Genomic DNA, 20,191 nt, shown 5'->3' on the forward strand with positions numbered 1-20,191 from the left:
GGGGCTGCTATCTAGTATTGGAAGAAACAGGAGGCAATTCAAAATACTACTGATGAGTCAAATAAGTGGATTTTTGAGGAAGAACTTCAGCATTCTCTTCTCCATCCCCTACTATCCCTCAGAGATATAGGTTCATATTAGAACCTCTCAGGGCCATCATTAAGATGAAAGTAGCAGAAAGGGACGCAGGTGGCGCTGTGGGTTAAACCACAGAGCCTAGGACTTGCCAATCCGAAGGTCGGCGGTTCGAATCCCCGCAACGGGGTGAGCTCCTGTTGCTTGGTCCCTGCTCCTGCCAACCTAGCAGTTCGAAAGCACATCAAAGTGCAAGTAGATAAATAGATACCGCTCCAGCAGGAAGGTAAACGGCGTTTCTGTGCGCTGCTCTGGTTCGCCAGAAGCGGCTTAGTCATGCTGGCCACATGACCCGCAAGCTGTACGCCGGCTCTCTCGGCCTATAGAGCGAGATGAGCGCCGCAACCCCAGAGTCGGCCACGACTGGACCTAATGGTCAGGGGTCCCTTTACCTTTACCTTTAGCAGAAATAGGGATAAATCACAAGCTGTAATATTATGGATTGGTAAGTATATTTCCTGTGAGGCTATGACATCCTGGAATTGTGGAACAATGTCTTAGCAACGAAATACATCCCACAACCCTGCATGCTATGCTTTCATATTATTAGCATTTTATCTTTTTATTTTAGAGGCAACCTGAACACCTTTGAGAAGGGTAGTAAAAGTGGATTCCTACAGCTTTGGTTGCCATCATCTAGCCACAAATACATGTAGAAAATGATAGTGGGAAGGGTCCCATTCCAATACATATGGAGATTAATGTTGATGGGCCCACAGCCTCACCATACCTTGGGCCCTTCTGATGTCCCACCTACACATGTGTCTCTATTGGGAACAATCCTGTAGCAGTGGGAGAAACATTTGCATGAATTCACACTTGGAGGTTTAATGTTATGAAAAGATGCCTTTTCTAGTCTACAGCCCCAAACTGCAAACCTTCAGAAGCCCCAGATCATGTTGCCATCTCCATTGCCTACACCATCTGTGTGATATTTCTAACCCCCAGTCACTGCCGGGTGGTTATAATCAATCTTCTGATGCTGTGGAATGGGCACACTGTTTTCACTCTTTACTAGACTATGTCCCGTTCATCTTCCATGACCACTGGATCTGCTTTGACCTTGGTGGAATGTACAGCAACAAATACATTGTACTGAATGTAACTCAGTACATATTGGCTGATTTGGATTTAGGTCCCATCTGCACTGTGCATTTGAAGCCTATTGCTTTAAATAGCCATGGCTTTCCCAAAAGAATCCTGGGAAGTGTCATTTGTTAAGAGTACTGATAATTGTTGGAAGATTCCCTATGCCCCTCAGAAAGCTTTAGTTCCCAGTGTGGTTTAACAATCCATTTCTCCAAGGAACTCCGAGAATTGTAGCTCTGTAAAGGAAATAGGAGTCTCCTGACAATTCTCAGCACCCTTAGCAAATTACAGAACCCAGGATTTGGAACATGAACTTCACTCTCTCAGACAAAATAGCCATGATCAAAATGATCACACTCCCAAAACTAACCTACCTATTCCAAACCCTCCCAATCTGGATCCCCTCAACCCAACTTCGCAGTTGGCAGAGAAAACTACACTCTTTCATCTTCTCACATAAAAAACCAAGAATAAGCCCCAAATACCTGCACCTCCCCACCTCAGAAGGAGGATGGGGAATCCCCAACATAGAAGCATATTACAATGCCAACCAAATACGCCATATAATCCCATATATACTAGAAGATGAGACAAAACAATGGGTACACCTAGAGAGGGACACAATTGAAAACACCTGCACCACAACATACCCACTCCTCCCAAACAAACTAAAGAAAATTCCCACAACACTTAACAGGTACACACAGACCATGCTCAAAGCATGGAAAACACAAATAGGCAAACTATCCCCAACCCCATCCCCACTAATCCCCCGGCGTACCACCCATTATTCCACCATGCAGCACAAAACCTCAAGATAAAAACCTGGCGAACCAAAGGCTTATATCGCCTAATAGACTTTTATAAAAATAACAAACCCTTGTCAACACAAGAAATACAAGACAAACTAGAAGACACCCAAATGCCCTGGTTAACACAACACCAACTACATGCCCTCTTAAACAACCCAACAGTAAAATCAGCAGCAACTAGGCCCCTGACAACCTTCGAAAACCTCCTCCTAACAACACAGGGAAACGGTAAAGGGACGGTATCCGCAATATACAAAATACTACTCCATAATCCCGCAAATCCCCTAGACGCAATCAAAAAACAATGGGAGAATGACATAGGCTATGAGATTAACCCCACTCAATGGACAAGAATGTGGTCTAAACCCCCCTTTAAATCCATATCAATGAGAAGAAAAGAACTCACACTGAAACTCACCTACAGGTGGTACCTAACACCAAGGAAACTAGCGCTAATACACCCAGGAACCTCACCAAAATGCTGGAGAGGGTGCACCTCCACAGGCACATACCTCCACATGTGGTGGGAGTGTCCCAAAATCCAACTATTCTGGACAATAGCCATGCAAGAAATATGTAAAATAACTAAGCAAGTAATAGACATCACCCCAGAATTGGCCCTACTAAACATCTTCCAAGACAACAATGCCCATTTACACCACAAAGAACTCATAACCCACCTGCTCTCAGCAGCCAGAAACACCATAACCAGACACTGGAGAGACCTGTCAGGAGTAAGCATGGACCAATGGTACCAAATAGTATGGGAAACAGCACTACTAGAAAAATTAACTAATAAACTGAAACTGACACGGGGACAAACAGAAGAAGACGCCTTCACCCCGGTATGGCTCCCCTTTATCACATACACAGCCCAACAGGACAATGACAATAATCCACCAACAGCATACAAATCAATATGGCTAACCTGATCCAAAACACCCACCCACCTCACTCACACACGAAAACAAAGATCACCACAGCCAATCACAAGCAAACAATCACACCCTAGGCCAACCCCAACCTCTCTCACCGCCAAAGGAACACAAGTGAACAACACAAGCAACGCTGACACCAAACTCTACATACATTAAACATAATAGAAACACCGCCACCCGACCCCACCCCTACCCATCTTCCCTCTCTCCACCCCCCCTTTCTTTTTTCTTTTTCTTTTTTTTTTTTCCTTCTCCCCCTAATGCCTCAACAAATGAAATGGATTTGTAAAAATGTTACATGGAAAGAAAAAAATACGAGGCACTACACTTCTGTAAAACAAGAAAATCCTTAATAAAATATTATTATTTTTTAAAAAAAGAACCCAGGATTTGGGGCTGGCGGGGACAAAGACGACCCATTGCTGTTTAAAGTCTATGATATTGCTTTACATTTATAGTGCAGGTGGGGCCTTAGACCTGGACATCAGGAATGCCAGTGTGAAACTGGTCAGAAAAATAGGATCCATGTGGTAGGATCTTTAAGTGGTTCTTAAGGAAACCTGCAAAAGAAAAGAACTGCAGTGGTGGATGAAAGCTGGGTGCTACAGGGCTTTGGAGTGAGTAATTCCATAACAGTGGCTAGTAAGATCCCTGTGTGGTATGATTAGATCAGGGGACTTAGAAAGAACAGAGAGATTCCATCATCCTGGGAATAGGGAGGGACTATGTTGAGCCAAGGCTTATCTCTAAAACTTGTGTAGAATGCATTTCCCCCATCAGTGAGCTAACATAACCTATGTGCTAAGGACTAAGAGATTCCAGGTTGGAAGATATGGCTTTCAAACAGAGCTCAGCAGTTTATGCTTTGAGGTAGAGTGAAGCAGCCACCTCAGGCAAGTGATTTGGGGCATCATGAAAGGGCATCATATAAATTATTATTTCATTATCTCTGTTGTATTTTTGCCACCCAGGAAGAGTGTGCTTCTAGGATTTTGTGCCTCAAATACCAATATACCTTCACTGGCGTTGGGCACTTCACCTTGAGCTGAAGAACACCAATTGCTGCTTTCCCCATCAGGCAGCAAAATATCTTAGCTTATTAGAAATAACCGCTGACTAGAGAGCTTGGCCATAACATAATATTTTACACGGAAGTACCAGAGATAGCTGAGTCCTGTTTCTGATCTCTTTTTCCTCTCTCTCTTCTCTGGTCACATCCACATTCTTAAAGCACTTTAACAGTCACGGCATCCCCCAAATAATGACGGGAATAATTCACCATCACAGAGCTACAGTTCCCAGCTACAGTTCCCCTGGATATTTGGGGGGAAACCATGACTGTTAATGTGGCATAAGAGTACTTTAATTGTATGGTATGGATGTGATAAATTTATTTTCCCTCCCCTAAGACTGCATATCATGGAGTTCCCAATCCTGTATTTGTCCCTTTATCATTAATATGAAGATGGGAGATGTTTGCAAGCAAGTATGGTGGACAGGAAGTGGATGCTTAACTCTTCCTCTCCTTGTCAATTCTCCCTTACAGTCTCTTCACCTAGATGTTTCTACCTAGGCCCTCCCATCATCACTCCAGCACTGAGACAAAAAAATAAGTTCAAGTGTGCCTGTGTAATTTGTAGCTGTACAAAAGTTAAGTGATAGGGATGGGATGCAAGAGTCCTGATTTCCACTCTCTCTCAACCCATTTAACCTCCTTTCTAGAGAGCCATTTCAAACGTCTTAGACCTTCAGAAACATGCACTCAAAACTCTGCAGGAGTATTTGGCAGAGAGAAATCACAGCAGGAAATTAGTGGGCAGATAAAACTGGGAAGTTGTGGCAGGAAAACATTGGGCTGAGAAAGGGTTAAGCTGCCTATTCCCCCTATTACAGTATTTATCCAGGCAAAAATGTCCACTGTCAAAGTTGAGATAATTTGCTAAACGTCGTCATAGTTACACGCATTTGTGTCCCACAGTTAGTTTACTCTAAACCACTAGACACTTTCCAAGAGGACTCTGGAGTTCTGGCTCCCAGCTGTCGTATTTCTCTGCAGGAATTGAAATAGGGTGTATGTGTGGTGGGTGTTTAACTTTGCAGGGGGGTTAGACCCATTACCCTTGATGAATGTGGACTCAGCTGTATGGCAGCATGTGGGAGAGGGAGCCGTGACTATTTAGTTAGATTTAACTGAAGAAGGTTGACTTAGAGTTATCGGTATTTACATCAAGGGTGTGGCATCTGTGGCCCTCCAGATGTTCTAAGACTACAACTCCCATCACCATTGACCATTGCCCATGCTTGCTTGGGGCTGATGGGAGTTAGAATCTGGCAGTATCTGGAGGGCCATAGGTTCCTCTTTCCTAACTTATGCTCTTCTTGTTTTCTTGTTGGAACATTGCACAACACAGCAAATGAATTTCTCAAATGGAGTGTGCTCTTTGTCAGTCATGTGTCTGGTAGCTCTGGTCCTTCAATTGATCTAAGCAAATTCCTTCACATGATCAGGCAGAAGATGACTTATTTCAAAACATAAGACTCTGTTCAGTGATGAAAACTAACACCGAACTGTCGTTGCTGTGGTTGGAAGCATCTATTGATTAATTTGCATAAGGATTTATACCTCAGCCTTCTAGTGTTCACACATCACTTGGGGCAGTTTACAACAATTAGTTGTACTGTAAGTTTAATTCCCAGTGAAATCTATGGAACTTGTCCCATTGATTTCAATGGGACCCAAGTACAGCTATCTGAGTCTGGATCCAACTGATAGTACAAAATGATTTTTTTCCCTTTTCAACTAAAAAACTACAACACAACAGCCATATGTACGTTACCAGCTTAAAACACAGCCAGGTTGTTCTTTTTCTCAATGCAGATCAAATTTAGTTTGTTTTTTTTGGGGGGGGAGAGACATATCTATATGCAGTATTTCATAAGAAATGACAGGATAGATATGGATTGTGGCTGACATTGTGCACACCACTTCCCAAATAATTGGTGGGAGCACACTGGATACAGAGTAAATGGGAGCGTGTACACAGCCTGAATCTGACTAATTTGTCCACCTCCATCCTCTTTATAACCACTGTGCATCGTTCCTAAAAACTTTCTGCTCATACCTTGCAAATCCCCATCCTCTCAGAGATAGCCTAGGCGCCCTAATTGGCTGTCCAGCAAGATTTCTCTGGCGCCTGCCTTCCTGCTGGTGTGACTGGCGTTAACCTGCTGCTGGCTCTGCAGCAGCGGCTGGCGGGGGGGTGGGAGGGGGCATGAGCAGGTGGGCTGGATTAACACCCCTGGTGCTGTGTTCACTATCAAGGGATCCTGACAGCAGCAGGATGAGGGGAGGCAGCAGGAGATAATTGATGTGATGTTTCTAGCTTTAAAGGCCAAAAGGACCTGGCTTCTGAGGCCAAGAGGGGAATCCCTATGGGGCACACTGCCATGCAGAGCCCCCACTGCCCCTCCACATCATGGACTGCATCACACAGATGCACCCTTACCTGATACCTGTTTCGGTGCAAGCATGGAAGCATCTACATCACCAATAGAAACAGCTGATTCCTAATGCCGCCTTCCAATAACATTTTGCAAAGAGAAGCCATTTTCTTCTTTCAGAGCAACCTGTTCTCTTTGGGCCCTTTTTAAATTCTGGAACCTAAATTTGGGGAGTTTCACAATAAAGCTTGGTGTTTTGTACATTTCTCCCAACCTCCTTGCAAGGAAGGAGTCGTCAAAATTGGCAGATGGGTGTAATGGGGCACTAACACTGCGATGCTATGCATGTCTACTCGGAAGCAAGGCCCGTTAAGTGCAGTGGAACTTGCTCCCAGGTAATTGTGCTGTATAGGGTTGCATCCTTTGTAGGTAGTAAGCCCCACTGAACTTAGCGGGGCTTCCTTTTGAATATATAGTACTTGCATAGGATTGTACTGAAAGGGACCTTCTTCCTCATCTTGCCCCCATGGTTCAACAGCCCCCAGCCTCCTCTGTCCCTGGAGCCTGTGGACAGTTAGTCTCTAGCTACACTTCTCCTTGTCATCTCCCCTTTCCCTGCTGCACCCCCCCTCCCTGCACCTTTCTCTCAGGCTCCATTCTTCTCCATCTATACTTCTTTCAGGTCCCTCCTTCTCAGCAAACTTATTTTTTTCTTTGCATGAAGGCCCATAGTTTAGTGGTAGTTTCACATCTGCTTTAGGTTGCAGGTTCAATCCCTAGCATCTCCACATAGGACTAGGGGAGAACCCTGTCTAAAATGCCAGAGAGCCATTGCCAGGCATCAAAAAACAATACTGAGCTAGATGGACCAATAGTCTGACTTCATATAAGGCAGTTTCCTATGTTCCTATGATCTCTTCTTTCATTCACCCTTCCTCTGTGCTTCCTATGTTTAGCTCCCCCACCTCTTGGTCTTTATAATCTGTCTGATTAGCCAGCACCCCACCTCTGCTTTCTCCATCAGTCCTGAAGTGCCTAGTCAAACTGACTTTTCACATCCCTTGCAGAGCAGCTGCAATGTTTGGGAATATTCTGTTGCTGATACCAGCCCCCTCAGATGCTAAAATGCTGGTGGTCACCAGCTATATATGGTAGCTGAGCCAATCGTTTGCAAATGACAAAAGTTTATTTAGCCATGGAGATGAGATACCTGGTGCATAATGCAGCTTGGAAGGGTTTTTCTTCCCCTTCTGCCTGGATGAAAAATTTTTTACTACATAAGTGTTCTTGCTTTTAAGTGATTAATTGATAACTGATTACAGTTAACAATTCCATATTTCAGTGAGGTGAGGTTTTGACTCATTTTAATGGAAGTAAGCATTCATTTCAATTACCAACACACATTTTTGCTTTCTGTTCTGAGACAGCAGCTATGATTAAAACCTTTAAGCAAAATCCTGAACATCTCCACACCCATTTATTTCTAGTCCTCATGGATTTCAAAGGAAAATCTAACCTAAAAATTAATGAATGTCTGGATAGGTGTTTGAGGTATCTTGTGGAAGGAGAAGCCACTTAACCTACCTCACAAGGTCATTGTAGGGAATAACTGAGGAGGGGGGTGAACCGTGTACTCTTTGGAGAAAAAGATGGCATATAACTGCAATAAATAAGCTCTTTTGCTTACCTAGGGACGCGGGTGGCACTGTGGGTTAAACCACTGAGCCTAGGACTTGCCGATCAGAAGGTCGGCGGTTTGAATCCCCGCGACGGGGTGAGCTGCTGTTGCTCAGTCCCTGCTCCTGCCAACCTAGCAGTTTGAAAGCACGTCAAAGTGCAAGTAGATAAATAGGTACCGCTCCGGCGGGAAGGTAAACGGCGTTTCCGTGCGCTGTTCTGGTTCGCCAGAAGCGGCTTAGTCATGCTGACCCACATGACCCGGAAGCTGTACGCCGGCTCCCTCGGCCGCAACCCCAGAGTCGGTCACGACTGGACCTAATGGTCAGGGGTCCTTTACCTTTCCCTTTTTGCTTACCTGCTTATGAAAACTGGAGGGGTCAGCCAGATGGAGATGTCGGTTGCCAACCTGGTATTCAGAGATCTCCACGTGGTCACAACTGGATCCGCGCCAGTTGCAAAATGTACCTGGCACCAGGAGAATTTTGAACACTGGTGAGGAGAGAGCTTAACCCCAAGTCCTGCTTTGAATGACATGCAAAGGCAAACCTTGCCTTAGCTGAGTGCAGCATTAAAAAGGTCTAGGGAGAAGCAAAGCAGCTAAGAGCTCCTCTCCAAGAGCCCACACAGTTGCACAGTCCCAGCAAATGATAGTTTAACTTACCGTGTTGTATGAACCAGGCCATTGCTGAACTGGATGAACCAGCGGTCAGACTTGGTATAAGGCGGCTGGCTTCCTTTATGTTCTATGTTTCCTTTTATTGACTATGACCTGCTTCACAACTGCAATAAGATCAAGTAAAACAAAAACAACAACAAAAAAACCATGATAAAACAGCATGTAAAGGTGTGAACCCAGCCAATGCATCCATACCTAAACACCTTATTCATATCCAAGAGGAATAACAGATATGCATTCTATTTTTTTATCAGAAAAATATTTATTAAACAATCAACATTAACTTACACAACAATACAATATATACACCACACATTGCAAAACTTACTACATACACCTACTTTACAGAAAATAAAATAAAAATAAAGAGAAAGATAAAAGATTATAATAAATAAAATAAAATAGTTTAAAATATTTTATAAATATTTTATAAATAAAATAAAAGCAGATATGCATTCTAGTCTCCTATTTATGTTCCCTTTTCCCTATCCTTCTCACTCCTTTTCTTTCCTCTGGTCCCCATCTTTCTTATATTGCTGTGTACTTTAACACAAATGTATTCACACCATACATTAGTTTACCCCTCGGAGAGCTACAATTCCTGGCACCTTTAACAAATCACAGTTCTCAGGATTCTCTGTGGGAAGCAACATGCTTTAAATGCACAGTTTGGATGTGACTAAAGGCTATGTACAAACTATAATACCTTTAAAGCACATCCATCCATAGCACATTCTTTCCATGAAAGAATTCTGGGCATGGCTGTTTGTTAAGAGTTGCTGGGAATTGTGACTCTGAGGGGTAACCTATGGTGCCCACAATTATTCAAGGCAAAGAATGTGCTTTGAACGTGGTTGTCATGCCTTGAGTGTGTCAATAACACCAACCTCTTTCAAAGGTTTCAGTGACACTTTAAATGTGGGGTAAGCTGTAACTGAGTTGCATCGTGAGCAATCACGTGACCACTTACTTTACTACAGGATGAACTGCAGGTTGAACAGACACATTTCACAGATGGTAGATATTCACTCACGCAGTACAATGCTATTTTGTCAACTTGGAAGTTAGCCCCACTCAGTTCTGTGGGGCTTAATTCTCCAGGTAAATGGGTTGCATCCAACTTTAGTCAATCTCAGAGCAGACCCATTTAAACTACTGGGCATGAGTAAGTTAGTTTCAGGGACGCGGATGGCGCTGTAGTCTAAACCACTGAGCCTAGGGCTTGCCGATCAGGTCGGTGGTTCGAATTCCCACGGCGGGGTGAGTTCCCGTTGTTTGGTCCCAGCTCCTGCCAACCTAGCAGTTCAAAAGCACGTCAAAGTGCAAGTAGATAAATAGGTACCGCTCCGGTGGGAAAGTAAACGGCGTTTCCGTGCACTGCTCTGGTTTCGCCAGAAGCAGCTTAGTCATGCTGGCCACAAGACCCGGAAAAACCGTCTGTGGACAAACGTCGGCTCCCTCGGCCAGTAAAGCGAGATGAGCGTCGCAACCCCAGAGTCGTTCACGACTGGACTTAACTGTCAGGGGTCCTTTACCTTTACCTTTTTAAGTTAGTTTCATTAATTTCACTGGACGTACTCTGAGTAGGATACTTACTTGGATACAACCCAGTGTGTATACAATATAGCACCTTATATGAACAGGATGGAAAGAATAGCTAAATTGAAGTAGTTTTGCACATGACACTAAAATCACTTTTGAGCCTTTTGTATTATTAGTGAACATATTGGGAGCCTGTGGCCCGCCAGATGTTGCTGGATTCCAACTCCCATCAGCATAGGGTTGATCAGCTTCCCAATGTTTTCAATAAAACTAAAGTGCTACTAACTCAGTCTGGATCCAACCCACTCTCTTTTAGTGTAGCCCTATCTCATAAGATTATTTTTACTTTGTATATATTTATTATGTTTGTACATACCCTTCCTCCAAGCAGTGGTAGACCGTGGGGTCTCAAATTTCAGCGATGCCAAAATTCAACGCCCCCACTCTTCTTGCCTTCCATTCCACATCAATGTTGCGGTGCCCCCAAGGCTCTGCACCCAGCACAACCAAACCAGTTGCTCCAAGGAGCTTAGGGCAGCATTCGTGGTTCTTTTCCCTCCTCCATTTTAGGTTCACAACAACCTCAAGAAGTAGGTAAGACCGAACACAAGTAACCAGTTCATATTTATGCAACCTGTTTAAAAAACGGAGTAGCAATTCGTTACTGATTTAGTCACAGTGTAATATAGCAAAGAGGGATGCGGGTGGCACTGTGGGTTAAACTACAGAGCCTAGGACTTGCCGATCAGAAGGTTGGCGGTTCGAATCCCCGTGACGGGGTGAGCTCCCGTTGCTCGGTCCCTGCTCCTGCCAACCTAGCAGTTCGAAAGCACGTCAAAGTGCAAGTAAATAAATAGGTACTGCTCCGGCAGGAAGGTAAACGGCATTTCCGTGCGCTGCTCTAGTTCGCCAGAAGCGGCTTAGTCATGCTGGCCACGTGACCCGGAAGCTGTACGCCGGCTTCCTCGGCCAATAAAGCAAGATGAGCGCCACAACCCCAGAGTCGGCCACGACTGGACCTAGTGGTCGGGGTCCCTTTACCTTTAATATAGCAAAATGTCTCAAATACAGGCCTTTCAGAAGGTGGAAGAGGATTAGAACAAATATAAAATCATGATAAACTTTTAAAAACATCCACAAGGCTTTTCCTATTATTGACAGGGAGAAAGTGCGTGTGTGTGCGATATCTTAAAGTTTGTAAAGTTCCAGAAGTCTTCTGTTACTGTTTTATGTAGTGCGGGGTCAGCCATGCAAAATGTAAGTAGCTTGAGCGAAGGGACAGAGACACGAGGTTTAAGTTATACTTAAAATGTGGTGTTTCATAACTGCTTGAACCAAAGCCCTCTCCCGCAAATTTAATATAGGTCTCTCTGTGTGCCCATTGTGGGACTCCTTCTCCTGAAGGGGCACACAGAGCCTGGAGGTGGCTGTTTTCCTTGCACAAGACACAGTTAACCCTTATACAGGTCACTCACAAGATATTCCTTTCACAGTCTTAAGCCCAGCACCCCCCCCCCATCCCCTTGGAAACTGAGCTGACATATCTGTGGCGTTTGTTGTCTTATTTTGGTCACCACCACTGTCTAGAAAGCCATCAACACCACAGGCTAATTACTTGGAACTATATTCAGCAGAGCCGTTTTATGTAATGCCCTGATGGCAGCCGGCGGGGGTTAAACTAAGGCACAGTTATTGCTGCGCCAAGCTAGTTCCCTTGAGTAGGAGTTTCCCACACCCCTAATATACACATATATACGCATAGCTAACTGAAGAGCAATGTATATTTAGTTGTTAAGGTGAACCTGAGCAGGACCAAAACAGTTGTTTTGAGCCACTCAAACGAAAATAAGGGCATACTAAATTTAGCAAGCTCATACCTAAAACCAGTGCAATTACCGTAACATTTACTGGTGTGTGATTAACGTTTAAAAGCATCCCTAAAACTCAAATGTTGAGGTTGGGGATCTGGAATTGAAAATTCAGCTCAATTTGATTTTTGTTTCAGTTCGATGGCTATGCACCATACATTTAAAGCACATGACCCACCAATAAATCCTGGGAACCGTAGTTTATCCCCTCACAGAACTACTAATTTTAATGGATCATATGTATAGTTTTAATTCTATTAATGTTTAATTCTTTTTAATGATGTTTCCCCCCCCCCCAATGTTTTAGCTGTTTCTACTTTATCTGTAGGTTGCCTTGAGTCCTGGTCAAGAGAAAAGGTGGGATATAAATATAATAATAATAATTCCAACCATCCTTAACAAACTACAGTTCCCAGGATTCATGGGAGGAAGTCATGTGCTTTCAATGTGTTTTCTGTGTAGTGTGTACATTCCTCTGTTGCATCCCTTGCTTCTCTGATTTTGTGCCTTGATGAGGCTTGTGCCAGTGGCCTCAGTTTGGATTGCAGTTTGGTTAATTGATTATTGAACATTCATCCTGATTTGTTTGCAGTGAAATTAGAGAAAGTTGGCTATTTATTGAGCATGATTCTGATTTGTTTACGGGGAAGTTAGATGATATCATGTCAAAGCCAGTGTTACCCCACAATTTCCAATGCATTCCCCCATCACTGCCCTTATCACAAAAAGTCCAATCTCTTGAGGAAACAGGTTTGCTGCACAAGACTTCCCATTCAACTATAATTTCGCAACCTGAATTTACCTGGATGTGATTGAATACTACCTGAAAATGGTGACAATCTGGAAGTCTCCTTAGTTTATTCCCCCTCTTTTCTCGTGAGGCCATGATGACCTCTGAAATGTGAAGAACCTCCATATGTTTGAGGCTAAAGTTGCTTCCTAGATGACCTGTTTAATCAAGCCTTCATCCTGATTTGTTTGCAGAAAGTTTGTGTTAGGAGATGACGTGATGTCAGCTATTTATTGAGCATTCATTCAGTTTTGTCTGTGGAGAGGTTAGGCAACATTGCAACAAGCAAATGTTATCCCACACTCTCCAGTACATTTCCTTATCACTTTCCTTCCTGCAAAAAGTCTGATTTGGGGGGAAGAGGAAGGGGTTTTGTTGCGCAAGAGCTGCAATTCAACTTTAATCGCTGAATCTGAATGTGCTGATAGGAAATTGAATCTCATCCCAAAATGCTGACAGTCTGGAAGCGCCTTCAGTTTCACCCTCCTCTCACCTTGGCCGAAGTACCCTTTTTCCAGATCTGGAAGGAGCTTTGTGAATTACCCTTTTCATGTTGTAACTATTGACTTAAACCGTCAAGAGCCTAGGAAGACAATATTTAATGTCTTAAGTACTCTGAGGCCAGTTCGAGGACGCCCTTAGCATTCAATACTCAACAGACTTTTCTCTGTCACATAATAAGCTCTGAAAAATCCCTATCCCTAGTTCCCAGAGGAGTTTTCAACTGTTTTCATTAGTTTGCTTTTTAAGGTGAAGGATCAATATTATATGGCTGTTTAAAATAAATGTTTTTTAAGTGCAGGCAGCACACCTCAGGCATGAAGGGAACCAGCATTCAGCTTGCTGGTGTGATTATAGGGCAAACTAGACCAGCCCTACAATTCAGAAAGGGTGAGGCAGCCCACCTATGGCACCATTTAAATGACATCAAATTGCTGCATGCACACCATACATTTCAAGTACATCACTCCCCCCCCCCCATGAATTCAGCACACCACAAAAGCTGTAAAATTAATGTGTGTGATGCACCTCTGTTGATCTTAACCTCTGAGAGAGTCTGTAGGGAAGGAGGCATTCATTCAGATATTTGGGACCTAAGTCACCCAGAGTTTTAAACACTAGGGTGAGCACCTTAAATCAGGCCCAGAAATACTGTACACAATTTCTGCACTCTGGTTAGTATAGAAATATGTGCATTGCACTCAAGGAGAGGCTAAATACAGTGGAACTCCCCTGGTGGAGTAACAAGCTACGCATCTGCAGTTTGAATCACTGGAAATCAGTAGGATCAATATATCTGCATAATCTCATAATGGCAACAGGATTTGATCCTCTACATGAGGCCTAACATAGATTATTTGTTTTATTTAAGCCTAAAGCCTGTGCCTTCTAAAGAGTCAGAATGGATAATAAAATTGCAGAACAAAGGCAACTTCAGTCCTGTGTCCTCCAGGGCAAATGTGGGTAGGATGCTTGTGTCACTTAATTAATTTCCTGTTGGACCAAAAATGGTGTGAATTGGGACAGTACCAGGCTGTCGCCAAGCCTCCCAATTATTAGCTGCATGTACCCCTGCCCTCCAACACACTGGTGCCTCCTTCCCAAAGCTCAGGAAGCTCCTGCGCATGATGTCAGAATGTTGGGACATCACATGTGCAACACTGCCCCCCTCTTTGCCCTCACAAACTAGCACCTCTGGCCCTAACTGTTCCCCTACAAAAAAAATCACCGCATGCCACTGATTAAGCTGTAACTGGGCTTTCTCTCTCTACCTTTAGGATTCCTCCCCCCCAAAAGTTTTTTTGCACTTTTGCAAACTGCTGAGATGCCCTAAACTGGTTGATGTCTCCCTCTTGCATGGAGGTGGTGCTGTTTCGGATGGATAAGGATCTAGCTTGGAGAATATTTTTGCTATTAGTATGTAGGATGTGCTATGGGTTTTAGAGAGAGGTCTCTAAAGGCAAATGATGCAGTTCCCTCTGTAGACCAGAGTGAAGTGAATCTGAGGCCTCCCAATAGCTGGATTAGAGATTGCTTGACAGCTGAACTGATTCCACTCTGAGCTGTCCGGAGAACAGTAGGCACTAAGGAATTGACACAGGTTGCGTGGAAAATGCAGGATTTCTCTGGAGACTGTCGGGGTTCTCTCCGCCACAAATGTAAAGAAGCCTTGCTTGCATCTAAGCCAGTGTGAAGCAACTAAGTTCTATTCAGGGGAGGCCAATTGAAATGAATGGACGCATGGCAGTCATGTTCATTAAAACATGCTCTGCGTATGCCTGACATTGAATGCAGCTCTTAAGTATGCTCTCTACACATGGGCATCAGACAGACTGACCTAGTCCAGGGGCTATTCTGAGTCCGAACAGATCTGAGACAGAATTCCCGTTAACCCACTACACGCCTCACTTGCTTGCAAAGCAAACAAGTCCTTCTTACATAGTGAACAGGAGTCAAAATTAGCGAGCCAGGAAATTAGAGCTGACCAGAGGACAGAGCTGGGAGGGGTATTTGACCTTGACATTCGGCTTTTCTCCAGACTTTAGAAACAGCTTTGATTCTCCCTGAGAATATATAGGCCAAACTGGTATGTGTCCCTGCTCCCAATGGGCAATATATACATTTTTATATGACCCTTCTCTCCCTACCCCACTGTGGATCCATGTGGTTTCCCCCAAAGAATCCCCCAAAGTAGATTACTTGCTCCCACAAAGGATCATGGGAACTGTAATTTACCCCTCACAGTGCTGCAATTCCCAGCAATCTAAATAAGCTACAGCTCCCAGGTTTCTTTGAGAGAAGCCATGTGCTTGAAATGTATAGTGTGTATGCAGCCCAAGTCACAGAATCATAGAGTTTCAGAAGGGGTCTAAATCATAAAGTTTTAGATGGGACCATCTAGGCCATCTACACTAGTCCCATGCTCAGTTCAGGATTTACAATGTAAGATGCAGCTATTTATCTTCTGCTTAAATGCCTCCAGTAAAGCAGATCTCACCATTTCCAGAGGCAGTTTGTCCCACTGTCAAACAGCTCTTACCATGAGGAATGTTCTACTAATGCTTAGCCAAAATCTGCTTCTTTGCAGTTTCCACAAGTTTGTTCCCATCTGCTGTCTGACAGCTCTTCAGATATTTGAAGACAGTTACCCTGTGGCTACATACAGACTATATCTTTAAAACACATTCAAAGTACATTCATGCCCCCCCCCCCGAATTCTGGGTACTGTAGTTTGCGCTTCACAGAATTACAATTCCCAGCAACTCTTAACAAACTGTTGGGGTGGGTGTTCTGAACGTGTTTTAAAGGAATAGTGACACAGCCAGAATTTTCTCTTCACTGAGCTAAACGTACCCAGAACTTTCATCTGTTCTTCACAGGTTCCCTCAAATTGCTTTGATTCCCTCAAATTGCTTGTTTCCAGTGAGGATGGGAAATGGCCAGCTGTGGAAACAAAACAGGAGACCTAAGTTGCTTAACAGAACTCACTTGCCAACTTATAAAGGATAAAAATAAATAGCTCTTCCATCTTTCTCATTTTCTTGTATATGCATATCAGTAAAGGAATGTACCATTTCTGTATACTGCATTGCTTTTCAATTCCAAAGCATTAGAAACAAAATACCGTCCATTCAGAACAAAATGTGCTGTCCATTCAACTTAATTCAATTGAAGCATTCAGGGTGAACACTAATAAAATAATATTTAACACCAGTATACAACTTGTAAGTGTTCAAAGTGCTTCCTGTGTGTGTCTAGCTACAATTCTTACAACAACCCTTTAAGCCAGGCATGCCAGTGTTATTGTCTTCCACATTGCAGATGCAGAGAGAGGGGGTTGTAAAGGCTGAGAATATGGCTTGCCTATGGGTTCGTGTCAGTAGCAAGATTCCAACCAGGGACCTGCAGTTAGAATGAATCTGCCCATTCTGGCTTCCCATTTTCCTATCTTCCACATTTGTTTGATATTCACATTTTTGTATTAAATTTTGCCTGATGTACACCCTTAAGCAAACATTCTTGTATTTCTTTTCACTAACATATGCACACTATTTGGTTGAAGAAGTGCAATGCAAAATTCAAAGAAGTGCAAATTTCGAAAGCTAGCTGTGTTTTGGTTTGCATATAAGAAGGTGCCAGTTAAATGATAGGTTTGCATTAAAATCTGAACAGAATTCCCCTTCCCCTTCCCTCCTTCCTGATTCACAGCCAAGTTTCTTAGCTACTATACTCTACCTTCTCTCCATGTATGAATGAGCACCGCACAGTGATGGCCAAGAATCAATGCCTGTAATCCACCAATCTCTGTATCATGCACATACCCACCTCTGTTCCCAGCTTCCCCATTATTCTGAAAAACCAAGAAGAGGTCATCTGCAGGACGGGGTGCGTAGGATGTCATGGAGTACAATGTGAAAGCACAGCCTGAGCTGCTCTCTGTGGTGCAAAAATTGTGTAACAGTGGTGTCATGTACAGAACAGGAATTATATGGGGGGAAGTTGAGGAAGTCTTTTGGGAAAAGTGAGAACTTCTCAGTTGCTGCATACACACCATTAATTTAAAGCACACACATTCCAAGAGCCCTGGGAACTGTAGTTGGCTAAGGGTGCTGTGAATTGCAGCTATGCGAGGGGAACTACAGTTTCCAGGATTCTTTTTTTTGGGGGGGGTCATGAGCTATAAATATATTATGTGTACTTAGCCAGTGTTGATATGGTGGATTATGAAGCATTCAGTGGAATGTAGTTTCTAAACTAGGAAAAGAAGACAGGATAGCAGGGAGTTATTAAATCTGCTGAGCAAAGGTTTTTGTTTTTTTAGTGTTCTAGACCTAGCTCCACATTTTTCATTACTCCTGCTTTTGTTCCTTTCCGCTTTCCCTATTTTTATAGGTCAAAGTCGCTCTTTTTTGCTGCCACCGCCCAAAGTCAGCTTGCGCCTGTTGCTTTCCTCCTCCTGCTGAAGTAGCTTTGGATGGTTTCCAAGTAAAATAATAACGAACAACAATAGTAGATTTCTTACCTTGCCATCATGAGGTCCAAGAGTAATTTCAAAAATACAATTTAACACAGTTAAAATGGATTTCGATGAAGATAACGGAGTAGGGCCTAAAATATTGTTACACCTTGTGCCAATGAAGGCTAGTAGTAGTAGTAAGTATTGTTACACGCCACCCTCAATCTCTGAGCAGTTTGAGATTCCAGGGAGTTTCAAGCACACTTACAAGGGTCTCTGTTTCCTTTTGGACAATGAGGCACAGCAGAGACTGTGGTGTCTTTATGTTATATGTTTCATTTACCCATCTATACAACCTGAACCTGCCATAGAGCATCAGAGCATCAGCATTCCATGCAAGTCCTGCTTGTCCCCTAGCCACAGCAGCTTCATTGCTCTGTGCCCTGCAGCTTGCCTTGTTTCCAAAATCACATCCCATCCTACTCTCCTCCCTAACCTAAGCACTGGCCTCTTTCAACAGAGGCCCCACTTCCTTTGATCTTCTTGTGTGAACGACCCATTACCCCAGTCTATCATCTCAAGGGTTATTACTTTCTAACACTTTTAAAATTAAGGGATTGGCGAGGTGTCTAATACACAGTTTAGGAAGTTAACTTCATTAGTCTTGCACATATGCTAATTAAAGGATTGGAAGCTTGTGGTATACATGGATCTATCCTAAAGACACATGAGCCTGGCTATTTCCCAGTTTTAGTACTCCAAGCCTTAATTAAACTCTAGCACATGGGTAGGCAAACTAAGGCCAGGGGCCGGATCTGGCCCAATCGTCTTCTAACTCTGGCCCGCGGACTGTCCGGGAATCAGTGTGTTTTTACATGAGAAGAATGTGTGCTTTTATTTAAAATGCATCTCTGGGTTATTTGTGGGGCCTGCGTGGTGTTTTTACATGAGTAGAATGTGTGCTTTTATTTAAAATGCATCTCTGGGTTATTTGTGGGGCCGCTGTGGTGTTTTTACATCAGTAGAATGTGTGCTTTTATTTAAAATGCATCTCTGGGTTATTTGTGGGTCATACGAATTCGTTCATCCCCCCCCCCAAAAAAATATAGTCTGACCCCCCACAAGGTCTGAGGGACAGTGGACCAGCCCCCTGCTGAAAAAGTTTGCTGACCCCTGCTCTAGCACCTACAAATCTATGACAATATATATCTTGGCAGAAGGCTTTCTCGGTAGTAGCGCCTGCGCTGTGAAACGCCCTCCCATCAGATGTCAAGGAAATAAACAACTATCTGACTTTTAGAAGGCATCTGAAGGCAATTCTGTTTAGGGAAGTTTTTAATGTTTGATGTTTTATTGTGTTTTTAATATTCTGTTGGGAGCTGCCAAAAATGGCTGGGGAAACCCAGCTAGATGGGCGGGGTATAAATATTGTTGTTGTTGTTGTTGTTGTTGTTGTTGTTGTTGTTATTTGAGTACATGGGCATAGCCAGGGGGTGGAATCTGCCCCCCCAATCAAGTAAATCAATAAAAAAACTAACTGAGGTTCTGCCCCGCTAACATAAATCCTGGCTATACCCATGTTAGGTGTCAAAAAGCAAGGTAAAGAGGTGTGTCTTCAGCAGATGATGGAAACTATACAAGGAAGGTGGCAGATGCACCTCTGTGGAGAGGGAATTCCACACCTTGGGGGCTATGAAAGAGTGCTCCCTCTTGGGCCACCAACCCCTGAACTTCTGAGGGTGGTGAAACTACCACATAGGCCCCTCTGTTGATCTTAACACCCAATAGTGCTGGAAGAAGGGGGACTTCCAGATATTTGGGGTCTAAGCCATTTAGGGCTTTAAAGTAGCAGGAGATCACCTATAATACTTATGTGGAAGGATTTGCCTGGCACTAGCAAGATAGACCGTAGTGCAGCAGCTGTGGCACAACTGTGAATGCTTGTAGGCTGGCTCTGTGAACATGCTGCCGCCTCCCAGACAGCACAGCCTGTCAGGCAGAGGTAGGCAATGTGGTGCTTTAGCCTGCAACTCCTATTCATCCCTCACCATTGACCATGCTGGTTGGGGTTGATAGGTGTTGCAGTCCACCACTTTTGGAGAGCAGCATGTTGGCTACATCTGCTGTAGTGTAAGATACAGCTTCCTTGGCACTCCCATCAGCATCCTTCAGTAGTACCAAGGACAGATGCCCCATCTGCCTGAGTGGAGGACCGGCCACGGCCCTTGTATGGAACTAGTGTGAATGCTATGGTAGTGATGTG

At 43.7% G+C, this 20,191-nt stretch overlaps 2 protein-coding genes across 2 annotated transcripts in view; one reads left to right on the forward strand and one right to left on the reverse strand.

Annotated features, from left to right (window-relative positions):
• The window catches only part of SNRNP70 (small nuclear ribonucleoprotein U1 subunit 70), a 113,263-nt gene that overhangs the window by 21,175 nt on the left and 71,897 nt on the right, over positions 1-20,191 (reverse strand). The window lies entirely within an intron of this gene.
• The window catches only part of KCNA7 (potassium voltage-gated channel subfamily A member 7), a 30,533-nt gene that overhangs the window by 2,003 nt on the left and 8,339 nt on the right, over positions 1-20,191 (forward strand). The window lies entirely within an intron of this gene.

The sequence above is a fragment of the Podarcis pityusensis genome (genome assembly GCF_964106645.2).
Source record: "Podarcis pityusensis genome assembly, chromosome: 13".
In the NCBI taxonomy this organism is placed as follows: Eukaryota; Metazoa; Chordata; class Lepidosauria; order Squamata; family Lacertidae; genus Podarcis; species Podarcis pityusensis.